Raw genomic sequence first — 22,016 nt, forward strand, 5'->3', positions numbered from 1 at the left:
GACAAAGGGGGAAAAAATTACACTCTTAGACTTTTTAGGCCAGCCTATGTTATTCATATAATGGAAGGGAGAGAGCCTTGTGCCAGTAATATTTTAAGCTAACTTTACCACACTCTGTGGTGTTTTTCAGTCATAAGCTGATCAGGTACTATACCAGGATGCTCTGAAGGTTATTGAGAATAGACTCTACTGTGTACCAATATATGTTGGTAAGCATAGATGGGGACATCCAGGCTTTCTCCTGAAATCTGAGAAAGTAAATACATGGATGAATTCTCTTCACAATAGCTAAGATGTTTTGAACCAAAATCAGGACATCAGTGATGATAACACCAATAAATTTAAAGCTGCTGACTTTTTCCAGAGTGTCTACAGTGATGTAAATGGGACTGTGTTCTGCCTTCTGAATTTTGAAATCAATGAGTGGTTCCTTAGTTTTGCTGATAAAAAGAGAAATGTCATTGTCTTGGTTCTACTGTGTCAGAGGGCAATTTTCTTCTTTGTAAGTTGGCATATTATTGTTAGTGATTATGCCTAGGATGGTGGTATCACCAATAAATGTTGGGGTTTGTGCTGTGTTTGGCCACACAGTTAGAAGTCAATATGGACTACAGCAAGAGGGGTCAGCATGCTACTCTTTGGGTTGTCAAGTTGAGGATCAGTGTGGGAGAACTGTTGATACCATTCTGTACATACTGGGATCTGCTAGTTGAGAAAGCCAGAGCCCATTTGCAGAAGGCAGCATCAACTCCCCATTTCTAGGAGCTTCACGATCAGCTTTGATGGTATAACAGTTGTGAGAGACGGCTGGCAGCTTATCCTGGCCAACACATCCAAGTGGCTAGATGGAGTCCTCCCTGTAGCATGGAGGTGCCCCAGATTCCTGCAGGGCATCATGGAAGATGGAGTTGGACTTCACAGCGCTGTTGGGTGCCATAGGTGCCATCGGGTGATGCTGCAGGGAGACGCTGGGTTTTGTATTTTCCTTATAGCCCGGAAGTACTCCCAAATCACAGAGACAGTCCTCCCTGCAGCATTGAGGTGCCCTGGATTCCTGCAGGGCATCATGGGAGATGGAGTGCTACTTCACAGCCCTGCTGGGTGCCATAGGTGCCATCGAAGGATGCTGCAGGGAGACACTGGGTTTTCTAATTTTCCATATAGCCAGGAAGTACTCCCAAGTCACGGGGACGGAAGAACAGAATTAAATATATGAATCTTCAACTGACCCGGAATTGCTAGTGAATCACATGGACTAAAGGACAAGAGCACTTCCGGGTCATGGACTATTTAAAGGACTATGGGAAACCTAGCAAGGGGAGCTGGAGTTGGGAGGTAGAGTGACGGAGCTGCTGGGAGGAGAGGAGGATTGTATTATTATGATTCATTATTTGTATTGAATTATTGATTATTGTGGCATGTGTGGTGTCTACTGTGGCACAATATCAAAAGGAAAAGAAATTAAAATAATTTCTAGTACTTTTACTTGGTGTCCTGGACGTTTGTCTGTGGGGTTTGAGGAGCGACATCGCCCTCTAGTGTCACACAGTGTTAAATGATTAAAGACTTAGTTTTGCTAGACCTCAACACAACATTTTCTACAGTCAATTACAGTATTTTCACTGTCAGAAATGGAAAACACCCTGGGGATCACTGGCACTGCTCTCCAGTGGCTCATTTCCTACCTCAGCGTTGTCATCGTCAGGTTCAGCTTTACTCCAGTTACACAGCTAGTCCCTGAATGCACACCCATGGCCAGCTGCTTTTTAGTATGCACATGGTTCCCTATGCAATATTATTCATATGTTTGGGCTTTTTTTTTACTTTTATTTGGTGCTAACTAATATTTCCTTAATTGTAAAAAGTATGGTATAGAAAAGGAAATCTCCCTGCTTGCAGATTTCTTTGATTAAATTAAATGCAGGGTTGACTACGAATTCTTAAAACTAAACTATGGAACAACTTGCCTAGTTCTGGTAATTCCAGGTTTTGAAGCCTCATGCTGCCCACAGACTCAGCACTGTTGATTATCAATTCTTTCAAGCACACTTTCTAATTTTCTATTTCACATACCTTGATTTGCTCAATTTGCAGTCCAAAATTAAGTCTTTCACCTAAGTCTGAATTTTAAATGTTTCAGTGATTCTTCTTCAGCATTGCAGACTCAAGCCTTCACTTTTCAGTTACACCGTAAATGAATATGGCAAACTGCCATTTTTAAGGGAGCTGAACTAGATAATTGACTTCAGCCTATTACAAAATCATTTTTTTAGTGCTCCATATATGATCATAGTGAGCCAGCAAAAACTGGCAAAACAGCTAAACTACACCCTACCTGAGATTCAGGACAAACATAAAGGTGCAAATCCACCATTGAACAGTGAGCAGACTCCTGGGTTCCAGTCACATTAGCTCCCAAACCTGTCAGCAACAGATCACAATATTGTTTTTGTTCCTGTTCTATTTGAATTATGTGTCATGCACGTTAAATTGCGGACAATTACTTAAGTGGAAAATTATATATAAAATATGAGGAAGAGGCAGATATTAGCATGCAAAAATAGACAGTGGAAAAAAGAGTTTGTGTGAGGTAGTGGTTACTGACGTTAGGAAAATGTTTCATATTTGTATAATCTCTTGTAAAATACTTGCAACTCTTAAGATGAGGTTGACTGTGATTTTTTTTTCCTGAAGTATGCCATAAATGTCATTTCTCCTTTGCACTAAACAAAGGGGGCCCTTAACCCATTTTTACTGAGAATAATCCTGTTAGGCGTTACATATAGACCATGTTTTGTGCTATCTTATGGTTGCTTTAATATTTATTTTATTTGATCTTTGTTATGTATTTTGAAGCTTGCTTCCTTCCATTACTTCAGGGATTCAAAACGGTCATAGAATGAGATAATGAGAGCACAATTTAACATTTTTTTAAGTGTGACATCATAGTAGTCATTTTCTTCTATACAAGTGGTCTGAATATGTTAGTTAAGAAAGCAGGATGCTGCTAATTGCAATGTCTGTCAGGTGTGCTAAATAATGCCCTGTTTTTGTTTATTATTTATTGATTATTTTTACCAATATTTTTATGAGGCTATTTTAAGGAAATTTTTCTTTTTTTCTGCATGAGTCATTTGTGTTTTTTGGTTTTTATGGGTGCTGCCATTTTGTATGTCTGATTGTAAAAATGCTACGTGGCTGCTAAGCACCTAATATATGTGTTACTTGGCCATGAAATCACAGAATCCGTTTGTTCTATTTCCAAATCCTCCTCCATAGCCTGTGATAAATTCCTCTTCATTTTCAATGATAAACTTAAAAATCTAATTCCATTGATCCTAGTTCATCATCATCTTCTCTTCTTCTTTGTCTTATTCTTCCTTCCACCAAATTTAACAGTTGTTTCATAATTTAATCTTCACCCATCAACAACCTACTCTGCAAATGAGGTCTGCCACTTATACACTGGATTCCATCCACACCCCACTCATCAAGTTATGTTACAGTCCGACTGTCACAAGAGTAACAAATACATCACTGAGTACTGGTTCTGTGTCACCTCATCTGAAAATTATTTCTGCAAGGCCAACCTAAAAAAGTCTAATTCTGTTCCTTCCAGTCTCACTCTCAGTTTCTGCACAATTTCTTATTTATCTCTTCTGCTCTGTTTTTGTTTTATTATTTATTGATTATTTTTACCAATATTTTTATGAGGCCATTTTAAAGGTAATTTTTTACAGTTTTTTTCTGCATGGCCAGAATCATTTGTGTTTTTTGGCTTTTATGGGTGCTTCCATTTTCTATATATGGTTGTAGTGATGCTGTGTGCCTGCTAAGCACCTAATGTATGGGCCACATGGCATTGAAATCATAAAAAACATGTTATAAAAGTTACACACATTAAACAGCAACAATAACTGATTCCTTGATATATACTACTGCTACTGTTTCTTCTCCATGGTGATTAGTGTGTTTGTAATGAAACAAAACTGCTGTACAAACTATTTTAATGACAATCACACCCCATGAAAATATAACTTAAAAATATTTCCAGACTTCAACTTTCAAGCATCCCTGCAGGTGTCTTGACAGAGTTACCACCTGAGGATCACTGCCACCTGGTGTGTGGGGGATGAAACAACTCCTGAATCTCTACTTCTGCTTGTCCATCTGTTATATCATTCCAGTGCAAAGTTATTTCTCTATTCTGCTGGCCAATTAGCTTGTGTCATCGTCCTGGACTCCTGTCTGGGTAATGAATTATCCTCAATTTCAGCCGGGATGCCCATTCTCCCCCTACTATATATATATCCATCCATCCTCTTCCGCTTATCCGAGGTCGGGTCGCAGGGGCAGCAGCTTAAGCAGAGAGGCCCAGACTTCCCTCTCCCCGGCCACTTCTTCCAGCTCTTCTGGGAGAATCCCAAGGCATTCCCAGGCCAGCCAGGAGACATAGTCCCTCCAGCGTGTCCTGGGTCTTCCCGGGCCTCCTCTCGGTTGGACGTGCCTGGAAAACCTCACCAGGGAGGCGTCCAGGAGGCATCCTGATCAGATGCCCGAGCCACCTCATCTGACTCCTCTCGATGCTGAGGAGCAGCGGCTCTACTCTGAGCCCCTCCCGGATGACTGAGCTTCTCACCCTATCTTTAAGGGAAAGCCCAGACACCCTGCGGAGGAAACTCATTTCAGCCGCTTGTATTCGAGATCTCGTTCTTTCGGTCACTACCCATAGCTCATGACCATAGGTGAGGGTAGGAGCGTAGATCGACTGGTAAATTGAGAGCTTTGCCTTACGGCTCAGCTCCTTTTTCACCACGACAGACCGATGCAGAGCACGCATCACTGCGGATGCCGCACCGATCCGCCTGTCGATCTCACGTTCCATTCTTCCCTCACCTGTGAACAAGACCCCGAGATACTTAAACTCCTCCACTTGGGGCAGGATCTCTCCCCCAACCCTGAGAGGGCACTCCACCCTTTTCCGGCTGAGGACCATGGTCTCGGATTTGGAGGTGCTGATTCTCATCCCAGCCGCTTCACACTCAGCTGCGAACCGATCCAGAGAGAGCTGAAGATCACGGCCTGATGAAGCAAACAGGACAACATCATCTGCAAAAGCAGTGACCCAATCCTGAGTCCACCAAACCGACCCCTTCAACACCCTGGCTGCGCCTAGAAATTCTGTCCATAAAAGTTATGAACAGAATCGGTGACAAAGGGCAGCCTTGGCGGAGTCCAACTCTCAATGCGGACCAAGCTCTAACACCGGCTGTACAGGGACCGAACAGCCCTTATTAGGGGGTCTGGTACCCCATACTCCCGGAGCACCCCCCACAGGATTCCCCGAGGGACACGGTCGAACGCCTTTTCCAAGTCCACAAAACACATGTAGACCGGTGGGCAAACTCCCATGCACCCTCCAGGACTCTGCTAAGGGTGAAGAGCTGGTCCACTGTTCGCGACCAGGACGAAAACCACACTGTTCCTCCTGAATCCGAGGTTGACTATCCACGGACCCTCCTCTCCAGAAACCCCGAACAGACTTTTCCAGGGAGGCTGAGGAGTGTGATCCCTCTATAGTTGGAACACACCCTCCGTCCCCTTTTAAAGAGGGGACCACCACCCCGTCTGCCAATCCAGAGGCACTGTCCCGATGTCCATGCGATGTTGCAGAGACGTGTCAACCAAGACAGTCCTACAACATCCAGAGCCTTAAGGAACTCGGCGTATCTCATCCACCCCGGGGCCCTGCCACCAAGGAGTTTTTTGACCACCTCGGTGACTTCAGTCCCAGAGATGGGAGAGCCCACCTCAGAGTCCCCAGGCTCTGCTTCCTCATTGGAAGGCATGTTAGTGGGATTGAGGAGGTCTTCGAAGTACTCCCCCACCGACCAACAACCCGAAGTCGAGGTCAGCACCGCACCATCCCCACCATATACGGTGTTGACACTGCACTGCTTCCCCCTCCTGAGACGCCGGACGGTGGACCAGAATCTCCTCGAAGCCGTCCAAAGTCGCTCTCCATGGCCTCTCCAAACTCCTCCCATGCCCGAGTTTTGCCTCAGCAACAACGAAGCCGTTCCGCTTGGCCTGCGGTACCTATCAGCTGCCTCCAGAGACCCACAGGACAAAAAGTCCTATAGGACTCCTTCTTCAGCTTGACGGCATCCCTCACCGCGGTGTCCACCAACAGGTTCGGGATTGCCGCCACGACAGGCACCACCACCTTGCGGCCACAGCTCCGTCAGCCGCCTCAACAATAGAGGCACGGAACATGGCCCATTGGACTCAATGTCCCCACCTCCCTCGGGGCGTGGTTGAAGTTCTGCCGGAGGTGGGAGTTGAAGCTACTTCTGACAGGGGACTCTGCCAGCCGTTCCCAGCAGACCCTCACAACACGCTTGGGCCTACCAGGTCTGACCGGCATCTTCCCCCACCATCGAAGCCAACTCACCACCAGGTGGTGATCAGTTGACAGCTCCACCCCTCTCTTCACCCAAGTGTCCAAGACATATGGCCGCAAGTCCAACGACATGACCACAAAGTCGATCATTGACCTGAGGCCTAGGGTGTCCTGGTGCCAAGTGCACATATGAACACCCTTATGCTTGAACATGGTGTTGTTATGGACAATCCATGACAAGCACAGAAGTCCAATAACAAAACACCGCTCGGGTTCAGATCGGGGGGCCATTCCTCCCAATCACGCCCTTCCAGGTCTCACTGTCATTGCCCACGTGAGCATTGAAGTCTCCCAGCAAAACGAGGGAATCCCCAGAAGGTATGCCCTCTAGCAACCCTCCAGAGACTCCAAAAGGGTGGATACTCCAAACTGCTGTTCGCGCATACGCACAAACAACAGTCAGGACCCTTCCCCACCCGGCGGAGGGAGGCCACCCTCTCGCCCACCGGGTAAACCCCAATGCACAGGCTCCAAGTGGGGGCAATAAGTATGCCCACACCTGCTGGCGCCTCTCACCGGGGCAACTCCAGAGTGGTAGAGAGTCCAGCCCCTCTCAAGGAGATTGGTTCCAGAGTCCAAGCTGTGCGTCGAGGTGAGTCCGACTATATCTAGCCGAACCTCTCACCTCGCACTAGCTCAGGCTCCTTCCCTTCAGAGAGGTGACATTCCACGTCCCAAGAGCCAGTTTCTGTAGCCGAGGATCAGACCGCCAAGGTCCCCGACTTCGGCCACCACCCAACTCACACTGCACCCAACCTCCTTGGCCCCTCCCATATGTGGTGAGCCCATGGGAGGAGGACCCGTTACCTCTCGGGCTGTGCCCGGCCGAGCCCCATGGGTGCAGGCCCGGCCACCAGGCGCTCGCCATCGAGCCCCACCTCCAGGTCAGAGGGGGGCCCCAGTGACCCGCGTCCGGGCAAGGAAAAACGTTGTACAAGGTTTTGTTCTTTTTGGAGGATTGTTGAACCGCTCTTTGTCTCATCCCTCACCTAGGACCAGTTTGCCTTGGGTGGCCCTACCAGGGCATAAAGCCCCGGACAACATAGCTCCTAGGATCATTGGGACATGCAAACCCTCCACCACGATAAGGTGACGGTTCAAGGAGGGTATATATATATATATATATATATATATATATATATATATATATATATATATATATATATCACAGAGAAAACTGTTGCAGATGAAAAGTGTCATCTTTAAATGCATTAATGCGAGTACTTTGATATGCTCACACATTTTTTGAAATGTGCTTGCTGTCTCATTCCTTTTCTGTTGCTTAGATCTGGTAGATTTCATGTAGTTTGCCATTAGTTGGGCTGAGAATTTGTAAAGTTTTAGTGCAGTAAGTAGGCAGGAGGAGTAAGTATGTGGAAACATGGGAGAGACCCTGCATGCATGTGTGCTTGTTCATTTTCTTTTTGTTTAAAGCTATTTATGCTTGCAACATGATGTATGCAAACTAAGTGTGACTAAAGCAAATCAGTAGAAGCAAATTTAAGCATTAGGAAACATTTTGCTTGAAGCCATTTACATTTAACACAAAACACTAATTTTATAGAAAATACACAGTTGCTCTGACATTTCAGAATAAAATGGGTCAAGTGTACTATGTTAAGGGCTTCATGAGCTTTGAAGCAAAACTGACAAGAAGTGAATTGTGAGTGCTTTAACATTTTTCATTTAATTTTAGAAGAAAGGCTATCAGAAATGACCCAAGGCAGTGTCTCAACTGAAGACCATCTAAGGAAAGTATTTTAAGTAGATTGATTGGGTAAACCATATACAGTACAGTAAGTGAAGGACAAAATGAATACACCAAGGGTAAGGCTGCTGGGTGCAAAAGACCCAGTGATGTAAGAGTCAGGATTAAACATAAGTGTTGCTACAACGCCTAATGCCTTTTTGTTAGTCATTTCCCCCTGCTCCCTTTTATTTATGTTCTTTATGTTCTATTATATGTTTTTGATTTCCTCCTGGTTTCTTGCCCTACATGTTCTTTGTTTGTAGCTACTATGCCTCCAGTTAAATTAAATCAGTGGGACTATTTAAAAAAATCTGTTGCTACAACCATTTTTGCTATGGTGTTAGTGGTGTTTATGATCTTTGGCTCCCTTTTGTTTATCCTTTTTGTGGATTTTATAGTCTTCTGACCACTTAGGTTTTGGGTTCTTTTGATCTTGACTTTTGGATTTGTTGTTAGGAATTTTGGATTTGCAGAGTTTTTAGCTTAATAATTATTTGTTCAATTTGTTATTATTTACTACCCTACTGTACTTTACTTTTGTTTTAAAATTTTGGAGCTTTGAAATTGAAAGTATATTTTTGCATTATTGTATTTTGTTTTATTTGAACTCTATTTCCATTAATAACATTTAATTAAATAATTAAAAGTTCTGTTTTGAGAAAATGTTTTCATGGGTTTTGGCCTTTCCCTTTTGGCTACAAATCACAACAACAATTTGGTAATTACACCCTGCATTTTGGGTATGTAATAATACAGAGGGTATAGATCATAGGACTAGTATCTATGTGCACTGGAAAAAGGTAAGCATTGATGGTAGTGCAGTGTTAAATGATGAGCTGCAATCTATAAACAGGACACTGATACAGCAGAGTCTCGCTTATCCAACATAAACGGGCCGGCAGAACGTCAGATAAGCAAAAATGTTGGATAATGGGAGGTGTTATGAAAAAGCCTATTAAACGTCAAACTATGTTATAATTTTACACATTATGAACCTAACAATCGTGTTTTACAACAAACAACAGAATAAATTAACTAAAAAAAAATTAACTTACTGTACAGTTACAGAATTGTCTGAAGTTAAATACAGTATGTACTGTACTTAAAAAGTTTTTGATTGTAGTCTGCTTTCCTGACGAGTGTCGTTTCTTCACTGCCAAGTCTTGCCATCTTTGCAGCATCATTATGTTGATTCCTGTAGCTTCTTCTTGTTGCTCAATGTATTTAATTGCAGTTTCTAGAGCCTTAACTCCGTCACTCATATTGTCAACATCCGTACGAGCGTATACTGTTTACTACAGCATTGCGACTGCGTGTGTGTGTGTTTGTGCTGTGACATTCGAGTCCCCATCTTGCACCCGAAAACTCGAAGCTGAGTCTCAGTAATTCAGCAACACCAGCTTTATTCAGCTTGAAACAGCAAAAGTGCGGTTATTTATTGTAGCGGGCTCTGCCACTCTCCTATACACAGACAAAGCAGTCAGGCAGGGTCGTGGCCAAGTAATACTGTGCCCTGCGCATTTATAATGTTCCTTGTTCCTTGTATCACCCATTGATGGCAGGCGCTTATAGCATGTCCGCGATCTTTTCGGATTCGCTTTTATGGCAAACTGCTACAGCGCTGGGAGACTGTGATTGCTTTGGGATGCTCTTCCACGTGTCGTCCTGCTGGGTGGAATTCCACAAGAGCTTAGCAACTCACTCACACCAGCCATGATTCTTTTCAAAGGTAAAGTGCAGGTTAATTTGTTTTATGTATTTTTACTTTATATTTTGTCCTAATCATTTTATATGAATAGTTTTGGGTTGTGGAACAAATCATCTGAGTTTCCATTATTTCTTATGGGGAAATTCGCATTGATATACTGTAAAAGTGCTTTGGATTGCGAGCACATTTCCGGAATGAATTATGCTCGCAAACCGAGGTTCCACTGTAATTAGCTGCGGTAGAGTCGGGAGCAACAAAAAATAGACTATGCTCACGCTCACAACTTGCAGTTCTTGTTGCCGATTGATGCGTATTTTTGGGGTTTTTTTGCGGTGGGACGTTGTATAATACAGAATGTTGGATAAGCAAAGGTAGGATAAGCGAGACTCTACTGTATAACTGTTTTTATTATACAGATGAGTCAGGATGATATGAAGCACAGGGAATATGGCATCCTTTGTGAATGTTTTGAGAAGGTATGCAATCTGAAATGTTCTTTTTAATGTATCCCAGCACTAGTCTCTCAAAACACTTGATTAAAACTTGAGTTAGTGCTGCTGGTCTATAGTCATTCATACAGTACACTTTTATTTTCTTACTCACAGGGATAATTTTTGTCATTGTGAAGCAGGAACAGACAACACATTATTTCAGTGAAATATCAAAGATGTCATTGAAAACATTAGCTAATTGGTTGCTGCAGGTTTAAAAAAAACAAAAAAAACCTGAAATTCCATATAGACTGGATGTCTTATGGACATTGACTTGTTTAAAAATCCTACAAAAAGAGAGAAGAATGAAATATGAGCTGATGAACAATCCTCTTTAGCCTTCTGGACTCTGTTAAAAGCAATCACCTCATAGTGGACTGGAGGAGATTATGGCTACTCTCCACAATAACATGTCATCTCTAGAAAATGCTTACATCTGAAAAAATTCAATTCTTTCTTAGTCTGATCTTAATTCATTTCACTATCTGGAGGGATTTGTACGGCCAATAGCTTCCCTGGAATGAAACATATTGATCTGGAGTCATAATTTCATGTTTCTGAGTTTCTCATACCATTTGTGTTGGCGACTTTTTCTTGTCTTTTACGTTAACTATGTTCACATACACCTACACTATTTATCTGGACTGTGTTGAGCTCATTTGGATTTTAACTTTATATCCAAGTATTTCTGACTACGTCCTCATGGTCTTAATGGATTTGTTTTTTATGAAACCAGTTACTGGTTTTACTTCATTTTGAACATGTGTCTTTATCTCAAAACTATCAATCTCATTAATGTGAACCCTCTTCTTTAATATTTCAAATTCTCCTTTGTCACTTTCCACAACTTATATCTCGTATAGCTTTTTTTACATATAAGCAGATCCAGTAAATTCAGTTGAGTTTCCCTTGCACATAGAAATATTAGCTGATCAACAGGGATTTTTACTCTGCTTTTTTTGCATGTGTAATTCATTTTAATTTTGCTGTCAAACCTAATATTTTCTTCCATGGGTCCAAGATGGCTGCCACCCCATTTTGTCACAGTGCATGATCATGTTGTGTGGTGGTGGTGTCATAGGTTGTGGTCAGATGGTCTTGTTAGTCATTTTTGGACAATAAAGGACTTGGGAGCATGGTAAGTCATCAGCTCTTCTAGTCTAAAACTGTTCTATTTCTTTTCATTTTAACTTTTGACCACTTTTTGTTGTGTGGTGCTTTTGTTAGCTTTGTTTGATAAAACATTTTATTTTTTCAAGATTTTCAACAGCCTGGTATTTTGATGCAAATTTAGGAATTACTTAAAGTATGCATGTGCCCACATTGAGTTATGTTAAGGTTCTTTCCATCGTGTGTGTTCTACAATGGTGTCTTCATTTCATTGCTAAAAAATGGCACACTCATGTGTATACTGACCAGATGCATCCCACAGAAGTAGAACATATTAGGTCCCATTATATGAGAATAGCAATGTGTAAAATAAATCATGGTAAAAGACTTGTTAATGGTCTAATGATTGTTGTAAAGTGAAAACTGTTTTTATAGTATTAACAATACAATAAAATTAAATCTGGTGAATGCTATCAGTTATGAGTTAAGTTGCTTAACCTGTGTCTCTTTGGGTTGGATGGGAAAATAGATGCTAATCAAAATGATTATAGAGAGAAAATGAAATTGGAAACAGTGAGTAGTGAGAATAGCAAAGAGAGTGCTTGGTTAAATCAAAGAATGGCTAGGAGCAATGGAATGAACTGTAATAAAGAGGACAAAGGAAAGAAGAGGATTCCAGAAACTATCTGGAAAAGAATTAATACTCTCCACTGTTCTTCACTGTTCTTATATGAACTACAGAGGATCTCTAGATCTGGAGTGATGAAAAATAAAACAACATACAATCTCCTACATTCTTCTAGAAGTTCAACACAGGAAAGATCTAACACCTGATAAATTAAAAAAAATAAAAGAGTTAAAAAAGTAAAAAAAGGCAAAAAATATACAGCGCCAAATCTGGAAACTTCTACAAACATAGTTAGTTGAAGGTCCTTCAACATCTGCAATAAGATGCTGCAGATGTTCTATCAGACAGTTGTGGCAAGGGCCCTCTTCTATATGGTGGTGTGCTGGAGTGGCAGCATAAAGAAGAAGGACGCCTCACGCCTGGACAAACTGGTGAGGAAGGCAGGCTGTATTGTAGGCACGGAGCTGGACAGTTTGACATCTGTGGCAGAGCAACAGACACTGAGCAGGCTCCTGTCATTCATGGAGAATCCACTGCATCCACCGAACAGTATCATCTTCAGACAGAGGAGCAGCTTCAGCAACAGACTTTTGTCACTGTCCTGCTCCACTGACAGACTGAGGAGATCGTTCCTCCCCCACACTATGCGACTCTTCAATTCCACCCGGGGGGTAAACGTTAACATTATACAAAGTTATTGTCAGTCATTACCTGCATTTTTATCACTCTTTAATTTAATATTGTTTTTTATCAGTATGCTGCTGCTAGAGTATGGGATTAATAAAGTATCTATCTTTGCAAGAATGCACAATATTCGTTACTTCAGCTAAATCACTCTGCAGTTCTGCACTCTCTGCCAGATGGTCAAATGACAACCTCTGCTTGCTATTCTTGGGTTTTATATGCAGAGCAAAGTCTATCTAGCCAATCCTAGCATATGTCCATTAGTCCCAGCCAACCACCAAAGACGCCCAGACGCTCACCTTACATTATACTCTAAGGAGGTGAATTCTTTCTGTATTTTCCTTCAAATTTGTGTGTGTGTATCCACCAGTGTGACTCCTAACTCTCATGTAAACATTCCTAAATTTTTCTTGTACCCTTAGCTTATTTATGCCTTCAGATTCATACGGCATACTTGTTCTGTCCTTGCCATCCTTCTATCCTGCAGCAAGGGATGCTGTGATGTCTGCACTTTTATAATTGGGATGCATGTGGCTTGATATGCTTCCTGAACCCATGTGACCCTTTGAATGCACCTGAAGCGTGTCCTTGTGCAGCTGCCCAACAATTTTCTCCTGAAGTACTGCTCATCACAACCTCATATCATCAAGGTAAGTGCCTTATACCAATTTACAAAAAGAATACCTAAGATATAAGTAGTTATATGTTTATTCAATACAAACTATACCCATGGATCTGCCCATCACAGTCCGGTGCCCTGTTGTCACTGTGTTAAAGGAGGAAGTCATTCCTCTACAGCTGTGGTTCTGGTCTGATGTCTTCTTAAGTAGCTAGCAAGGCAGTTGGAGTGGGACTTCTAGACTGGTAATGAGAAATGACATCTGAGGTCCTTCTGTGAGCCTTGCTCCATTCTACAGATGAAAATGAAGAAGTTGTCAACAACTGGGTCACCCTACCTTCCATATCTGCCAGTGTTACCTTATCAGAGCCTTGAAGATGCTCTCCCTTACCACACAAGTAACATGCTCAACAATGTGCACAAAGCTGCAATGTAGAAAAGAAACACATACTGAAAGTGCTGTTCTCATTCAGGAGCTGATGAACAGAAGCTGACCTTTTGTCTGTGATACCAATACCAAAGCTTGAGCTGCAAGGCAAGTGAAATTGCTGCACAGGGTTCACTTAACCTATGTACAAAACCCCAAATGAAAAAATGTAGTGTCCACACATAGTGCACCCCTATTTGAAAACAAATGCGACCCAAGCACTATCAAGAAGTAATCCTGCCTACTATACCTCAGCACTACCCTCCCGACAGAATGCTGTATCTGTCTCTTTGATTCTATCACCACAAAAGTGAATATTGCTGTACAGCTTTTAAGGATGGGTTAATAAATATATTTATGATTTTTGTGCTAAGACACCACTGCAAAGAATTTTTAAAGATTTATGATTGCAGTCTTTTGTATTGTTGCTCCTGTTACACACTGTTAACATTATAGTAAAGAAACATGATAGCCCTTATGAAAGGATTAAGTTATAACAAGAGAGGTATTGATTCTTACATTTGGGATTAGAGAGCAAAGGGAAGTGCAGTTAGTTTATTTTTAAAACCTTAGAATGATGTTTTAGATAGAAGAGCCATCTGGATAAGAAAGTGTTATTAATTATAAAACTGAAAAATAATAATACTGCCTAACTCTTAAAATCTGTATTTTTATTATGTGTCAAGTTTTCCATACCACACTTGCCCGCTCTCATTTAGTATTTACTTATTGTTTGACAAACCCAATATATTTTTATACCTCATGTTAAGTGTATATCTGGGCCTTTAAGAAATTAATATTTAAAGAGATCAGCATACAGTATTGCCTTATTTCTTTAAAAAATGACATTCTGAATAGTCAGTAGAAAACATTGCATCTGTTAACTTTTAAATATTTCAGGTTTCTTATTATATATTCAGTGGCACTGAGATCTCTTGATGCTGTTCAAACTTGTGGTGCCAGCCTTGTCCTATAGCACTAGTGCCTTAATCTAACAATCCTCTGAGTGACTATGAAAATCCTTGAGTGTGACAGAAAGTGTATCTCCAGGGTTTACTTATACTACTACAACACCATTCCAGTTGCCTCTTTTTGTTTGTTCTTCTGCATTGCTATATCTGCTAGTACATCAAAGTACAAAATAGTCAAAAGCACCCAATGTTCCATGAAGATGTACATATCACTTAATTCAACAAAAGAAAATGCCACTTTCTATTTCTATTATTTATTTTGAGATTTGTATTTTTTCTTATACAGCACCTGTGATATCAAACCAACATTATTACCTCCTGACTCCTAGTTGTGTTCCAATGGAAGCCAGATTATCTTCTTGACATTTTTGCTGTTTCTCTTTTTAATTGATGTTTTTCAATTTTGAACTACAGCAATAATTTTTTCACCAGTTTCTGAACTATTTGTTCTGGACTTGTGTCTGTCCAGCTTTAACTTCATTTACTAAAACGGCTGCTTACACTCAGGACATACCTTAAAGTTGCGGCCTTGATCCTCTTTAAATCAGTGCACTGTGCCATTTCCCAGGGGAATCTATATTAAGAAGAAGGCATGATACGAAGCTGCATATATCTTGTATCTTCATGTTGTCTGGCACATAGTTACAATCTTTACCTTAGGCATACATTAACAACATTTGGGTGGATACAGTAGCACTAGTACAGCAACGCATATTAACCAGGAGACTTTTAACTTATTTGATTGAACTGATTAGCTGCCTCACAGCTCTGGGAGACTGGATTTTGAACCAAAGATGCTGTGTGTGGAGTGTGCCTTTGTGTTCTCTGGTTTCTCTCCAAACTCCAAAGGACTTTTAACTTAGGCTAACTGGCAAGTCTGAGTTGAGTCAATGGGCCCTGTGATTGGCTGTTGCCCCATGCTGAGTTGTTTATTACTACCAGAACAGGCTCTAGCTCCAAAGCCCTGGGCTGGGCAGAATGGCTAAAGATAATGTTAAAAAGCACATTTTTTCAAATCTGCAGGCTTTCATGCTTTTGACTTCACAAATATAGTTAAAAATTCATTATGTCAAATTTAAACTATATTTTATTAAATACTGCCATGACAGAGCATTGGTGTGTAGTTTGCCAACCTAGAATAAATGAAGCTGAAAAGCTATATTGCAGTAAAGACACAGTCAACGGTTAAACAAAATGTTACAATTAATAAAAGGTAAAGAAAAGGAAAGCTGAATATTGTGTTTTAGCAAAGAAGGTCTAAATGGTTAGTATGGCTTTCCACCTAAGTCCACAATCCTCAAGAATTACTTCATAAAACTCTTACTTCATTTCTTAATTTTTCTCTTCAATAATTCTAAATAAACTGCTTTAGATAGATAGACAGAACTTTATTTGTCCACAGGGAGGAATTTGGCTTTTTACAGAAGCTTTGTAATTAAATAAATACAAAAATAGATAGAAAAATAAACAGACAAACAAACAAATAAATAAATAAATATTTATACACACACTATGCTCTGAACACACACCACAATGACTATAAAGCAAGACAATTCAAAAGAAAAAAAGTTCTGACTGGGCCGTCACAGTCACAATGAGTTTCCTGACAGACTTCTATTGAACGATTTGTTGGCTGAAAGTCTTCAATGTTAGTGTGCAGCTTTGTTCATAATGGCACTCAGTTTTGTTTTAATTCTCTTCTTCAACACTATCTATGGGAGTCCAGAGTGTGTCCTATAACTGAGCTTGCCCCTTTAATTAGCCTGTTGATTCGGCGGGCCTCTCTTGAAGTGATGTTACCAGCCCAGCACACCAAAGCATAGAAAACCACACTGGCCGTCACAGAGTTTGTAAGACAAAATGAAAAATTATTCTACAGTATAATAATTATAACATTGCATTTATTTTTTATCACGCATATTTCTGCTTCAGAAAAGTAATTCAAAAATTTCTTTAGTTTTGACCACACAAATTTTAATGGTAAATGAATTGTTAATTCTAAGATTATCAGACCTACTTCATTCTTTCACTATTTTAAGATACACAAAGTTAAAGCAAATAAAGCAACAATGAGTACAGACAGCCATGCATCTATCAATTCCTTTTCTGAATTGATTTTTTCAAATTTAAAATCACCAAGAGACTGGGCCTATTTTGACATATTGCAGAACCAGAACCGACTACAGGGCTCAACTACTTTTGCTGTTTGCAGGCTAATTTAGAGTTGCCAACGTGCCTAACATTGAGACGTTGAAGGAAAACCAGAGTACCCATAGAAAAACCCCTGTAGATACCAGGAGAATATGCAAACTCCACACAGACAGTACCTGGCCAGATTTTGATTCCATGTTAATCCTTGTACTAGACTGCTTCCCTTGCAACGTTACAACAGAAGAAATTCATCTACCATCCTCCATACCAATTCATGAACAGTTTCAGAAAAACATATGTTAGCCAATTTGTTTGTACATATTGTGGAGTTTTTCCCAAAATAAGAAAACGTTTCACACAAAGTGTTGGGGACCGTCCCTGTATATTGTCCTGAGGACAAAGTAGCAAAATAAATGATCAAATGAACCAAAGAGGTAACAGTTGACCAATTTCATCTGTCAAAATGGCGTTTTTATACAGAAATGTATTATGGGAATAGGAAATGGTTAGCAGGAAGTGACGTGGCAAAAGGAAGTGGAAACGTTGTTTGATGAAAACCGAAAGTGATGTCTTTTTGAAGCATAGGAAGTGATGTCAGTTCATGTGACCGGAAGTGATATTGTGGTGGCCATTTTGGAAGCTGGAAATGTTGATGATTAATTTTCCTAGGCTTTTCTGTGGAGAGAATAGACTCCAGTAAGTACCACAAGACAACCCTTCATCTCACGATGTTTTACTCACATTTAGGCTTTCTGACTGCCTCCTAATCGCACGTGTGTAACATGACCCCCCCCCCTCAGCCCAGACCCATCAGGTCAGGCGACCTGCACCGAGAGGTTGTGGGCTCGGGAGAGAGCATCCGCATTGTCCTGCAAGGAACCTTTATGATAAACAACACTAAAACGATAAGGTTGAAGGTCTAAAAACCACCTAGTGACACGGGTATTAGACTCACGGTGAAGTAACATCCACTGCAAAGCGGCGTGATCATTTACCAGAGTAAACTCCCGACCCAGTAGGTAGTACCTTAAATGCGTGATAGCCAAGGCTTCTCACTCCACCACGGCATACTTGGTCTCCCAGTACAGCAGTTTCTGGCTGAGGTACATAATGGGGTGTTCAGCACCACTGACGCATTGGCTCAACACGGCACCTAATCCTGTGTCCGATGCGTCAGTCTGGAGAATAAAGGAGGAAGAAAAATCAGGTGATTTCAAAACAGGTGCTGACGTAAGGGCCAGTTTTAAGTCACTGAATGCCTTATCCGCCAAATCATCCCATACCACTTTTAAAGGTGCTCTTTTCTTTGTCAAATTAGATAAGGGCGTAGCAATTTCGGTGAAATGTGGTACAAAACGTCGATAGTAACCTGCCAAACCGAGAAATGCATAAACTTGCCTCTTAGTCATCGGACGGAGCCAATTAATGATGGCATCGATTTTAGAACATTGGGGTTTGACAGTACCTCCGCCCACCAGGTAGCCCAAATATTTGGCTTCACTTAATCTAAAGAAACGTTTGTTCAGATTAATACGAAGCCCTGCTAACACTAGTGTGGAAAGCATTGCGGTAACCTGCATTACATGTTCTTTCCATGTACCAGAATAAATGACAACATCATCTAGGCACTATATGAATTGTGGGGCCGTAGCAGTGTATCGACCAGACGTTGGAAGGTTGCTGGTGCCCTGTGCAACCCAAATGGAAGAACCCTGTATTGCCAATGTCCACTGGAAGTACTAAATGTGTTTTTTTCTTTAGTGAAGGGCGTTAAGGGAATTTGCCAATACCGTTTGGTCATGTCAAGAGTAGTTAAAAACTGCGCACTCCCAAGCTGGTCGAGTAGATCGTCTATATGCGGCATGGGGTATGCGTCAAACTTAGAGACCTGATTAAGCTTACAAAAGTCATTACAAAAAATCCATGAGCCATCAGGTTTAGGAACTAAGACAATTGGACTAGACCAGGAGCTATAACTTTCTTCAATAACCCCAAATTCTAGCATTCATCTCACTTCCAACTCTACTTCCACCTTCTTTGCCTCCAGGAGCTTATAGGGTCTTTCCCTGACAATTACCCCCGGGTCCATAATGATATCATGCTCAATCAGGGCAGTTTGTCTGGGTATCTCATTTACAACTTCTGGTATAGACAAGATAGCCATTTCTAGGTCTTGTCATTGTGAATAATTTAGAGTGCGAAGTTGGAACAAGAACCATTACACGATCACCTGGGACAAATTCCTGAATGGTGGTGTTTCTGTTGTAATATTTGGACTGTGCTGCTTGAGCTTTTTTTTGTGCACTGCCCCCCCAGAGACAAGCCATGCCCACCCTGCAAAATGCTCTGTCTGTCCAATGAAAACTCTGGAGAAGAATAACATTTGATTTTCACAGTTCATGTCGCCGCACATTTCGCAGCACGTTTTGAACCTGTTGACCGCATTCTTTAATTAAAACTCCGTATACGTTCCATTCTTCTTTTATTTTCTGGTTGGTAACACCAAAGGCTATGCATAGGTGGCTTATTAAAAAGCAGATATCTTCAACCTCTGTCCCTCCGCAAGCTGCTGGCTCCACGGTTGAGCCCAGCACTGCTGCTACCAACATGGAGCACAGTGCACCCACGTCGGGAACTGAAACTCCAAAAGATGTAGATAAGCCTACACGATCCTCCAGCTCTGCGCCCGTGTCGGGTACTCCAAACCTCTGCCTTCAACAAAATGTACAGTCTGGTTTGCCTGACTTAAATATGGATAGCCCATCCCAGCCCATTTTAATTAATTATCCCAAGCGCACATTCGGAAAGACACTCAGATGTTTTAGTGCAAGCTGGCATCAGTCTCGACCATGGCTTGAATATTCTATTGTCCATTATGCTAGCTTTTGCTTTGCCTGCCGCACATTTAGTGTTTTCAGTTCGGACCGCGGGGACATATTCACCAAACACGGCTACACTAATTGGAAAAAAGCTCTAGAAAAAGACGGTGGCGGCTTCTACAAACACGTGTCTAGTATCCCGCACGTCAGAGCCATGTCTGCATGAGTATCGGCACCGGGCAGAGATGGGTGAAAGCATAGTTCAACTACTGGGTCCAACCCAGACAGAAAAGAATAGATATTATGTAAAAAGCATTGGGGAGGCCATTCAGTTCCTTGCAGTCAATGAACTGGCTCTGCGTGGTTATGATCATGAAGGTGGGGAGGAGGGACTTTTCCTTAAGTTCTTTGATTACACAATCAAAAAAGATGCCAAACTTGCAGAAATTGTAAAATACATCTCAGACAACGCAAAATACACATCCAATGTAATTCAAAATGAAATAATTGAGACTCTTGCCAAAATGGTGGTAAAAGATATCAGGACCAAATATGAAAAAGCTGACTCTCCTGGACTTTGCATTAAAAGTGATGGTACCAGGGATCGCTGTAACATTGAGAATTTGTCTGTAGTGATTAGATTTGTCCAGAACACCATCCCTGAAGAACACCTGATTGGCTTAATTGAACTGAATCAGCTTCATGCTGAATATATTTGTAACCAACTTCTGTCACATCTCTCTGAGCTAGGTTACAGCCCAGACAATTTAGTGTGTCAGTGCTTTGATGGAACTTCTATCATGTCTGGGGCAAGAGGTGGTGTCCAGGCTTTGTTACAAAAAAGTTGGTAAGTACATTTCATATGTACACTGCTACAACCACCAACTCCATTTAGCAGTGATACATGCAATGGAATCAGAACCTTTGGTAAGAAGTTGTTTGACTGGTCAAATTCATTGAACACATTTTGTCACAGACATTATGTTTCACACACATACAATACACCCACACTGAAAAGACATCTAGAAATACGATGGACCAGTCATTATGATGTCACAAAGTCCATTGTCAACAATGAGGAAGCTATAAGGGGGCTTCTCTCAAAGGTAGCAGAGGCTGACACTGCCCCTTTTGACATTTGCATAGAGGCATGTGGTCTTTTGAAAAAGCAGAATTTCTTCAATACAGGAAAATTCCTCCTTCATGTGCTTGGTGTGCTGAAACCAGCCAATGCAATTCTACAGGAACATGCAGTGGATTTGTGCACTGCTGGGGAGGTGGTGACAGCTTCACTGGCCACATTGAAGGAGATGAGATGCGACTAATTCTGGGAGGATCATTTTTCTCAGTGTGAAAGTAGGCCTACCAAATCACTCAAAAGGAAATGGAAAGTTAATTCACAGCTTAATGACAGTATTGTCGTGTCTATGCCCAGGCTTGGTGACTCTGATGAACAAATTTCTCCTAATCAGACTTTTAAAAGGGCTATGTTCAGCATTCTTGATAGAGCTATTGTGGAAATGGAGACAAGATTCTCTCAGAGAAATGTTGAATTATTGAGGGCCACATCGTTTCTCCTGCCAAAATCAGAATTATTTCTTGATCATTCTCTCCTGAAATCACTTCAGGTACTTGCAGGCACAGAGCAAAACAGTATGAGCTTGCAAAATGAAATTGCTGTTGCAAAAGCAATGTTGATCAATAAACTGCCAGCTGATGCTAATCTCTCTGAAGCATGCAAATGCATTCAGCAGTACAAAGAGGCCTTCCCTATGTTGCATTCGCTATATACAGTATATGTCACAGCACTCATCATTGGTGTGTCTTCAGCTGCATGCGAAAGCTCTTTCTCTACTTTGAACCGCATTCTCACTCCACTCTGCCAAACAATGCTGCATTCAAGGAAGAGAAATTTAGTCATTCTGGTGCATGAGAAAAACATCACAGAAAATCCAGACATGAATGAATTTATTTCAGAATTTGCCAAGAGTAACCACAGACTGGTCCTGTAGATCATATCCAGGTTAAACACTGGAAACTGATTTCCTATAGCCTCCTTAATGACTACAATGAGCCATGTTTCTGTTCTTTCTCTCATATGCTGTATACATTTGATGTTTATTGATATTTACCTTGTAGATGTAGTTCTATATTTGTTCACAAAAATTAATAATAAAAGTTACATTGCCGCTGTT

The sequence above is a fragment of the Polypterus senegalus genome, chromosome 2, assembly GCF_016835505.1.
Source record: "Polypterus senegalus isolate Bchr_013 chromosome 2, ASM1683550v1, whole genome shotgun sequence".
Taxonomy (NCBI): domain Eukaryota; kingdom Metazoa; phylum Chordata; class Cladistia; order Polypteriformes; family Polypteridae; genus Polypterus; species Polypterus senegalus.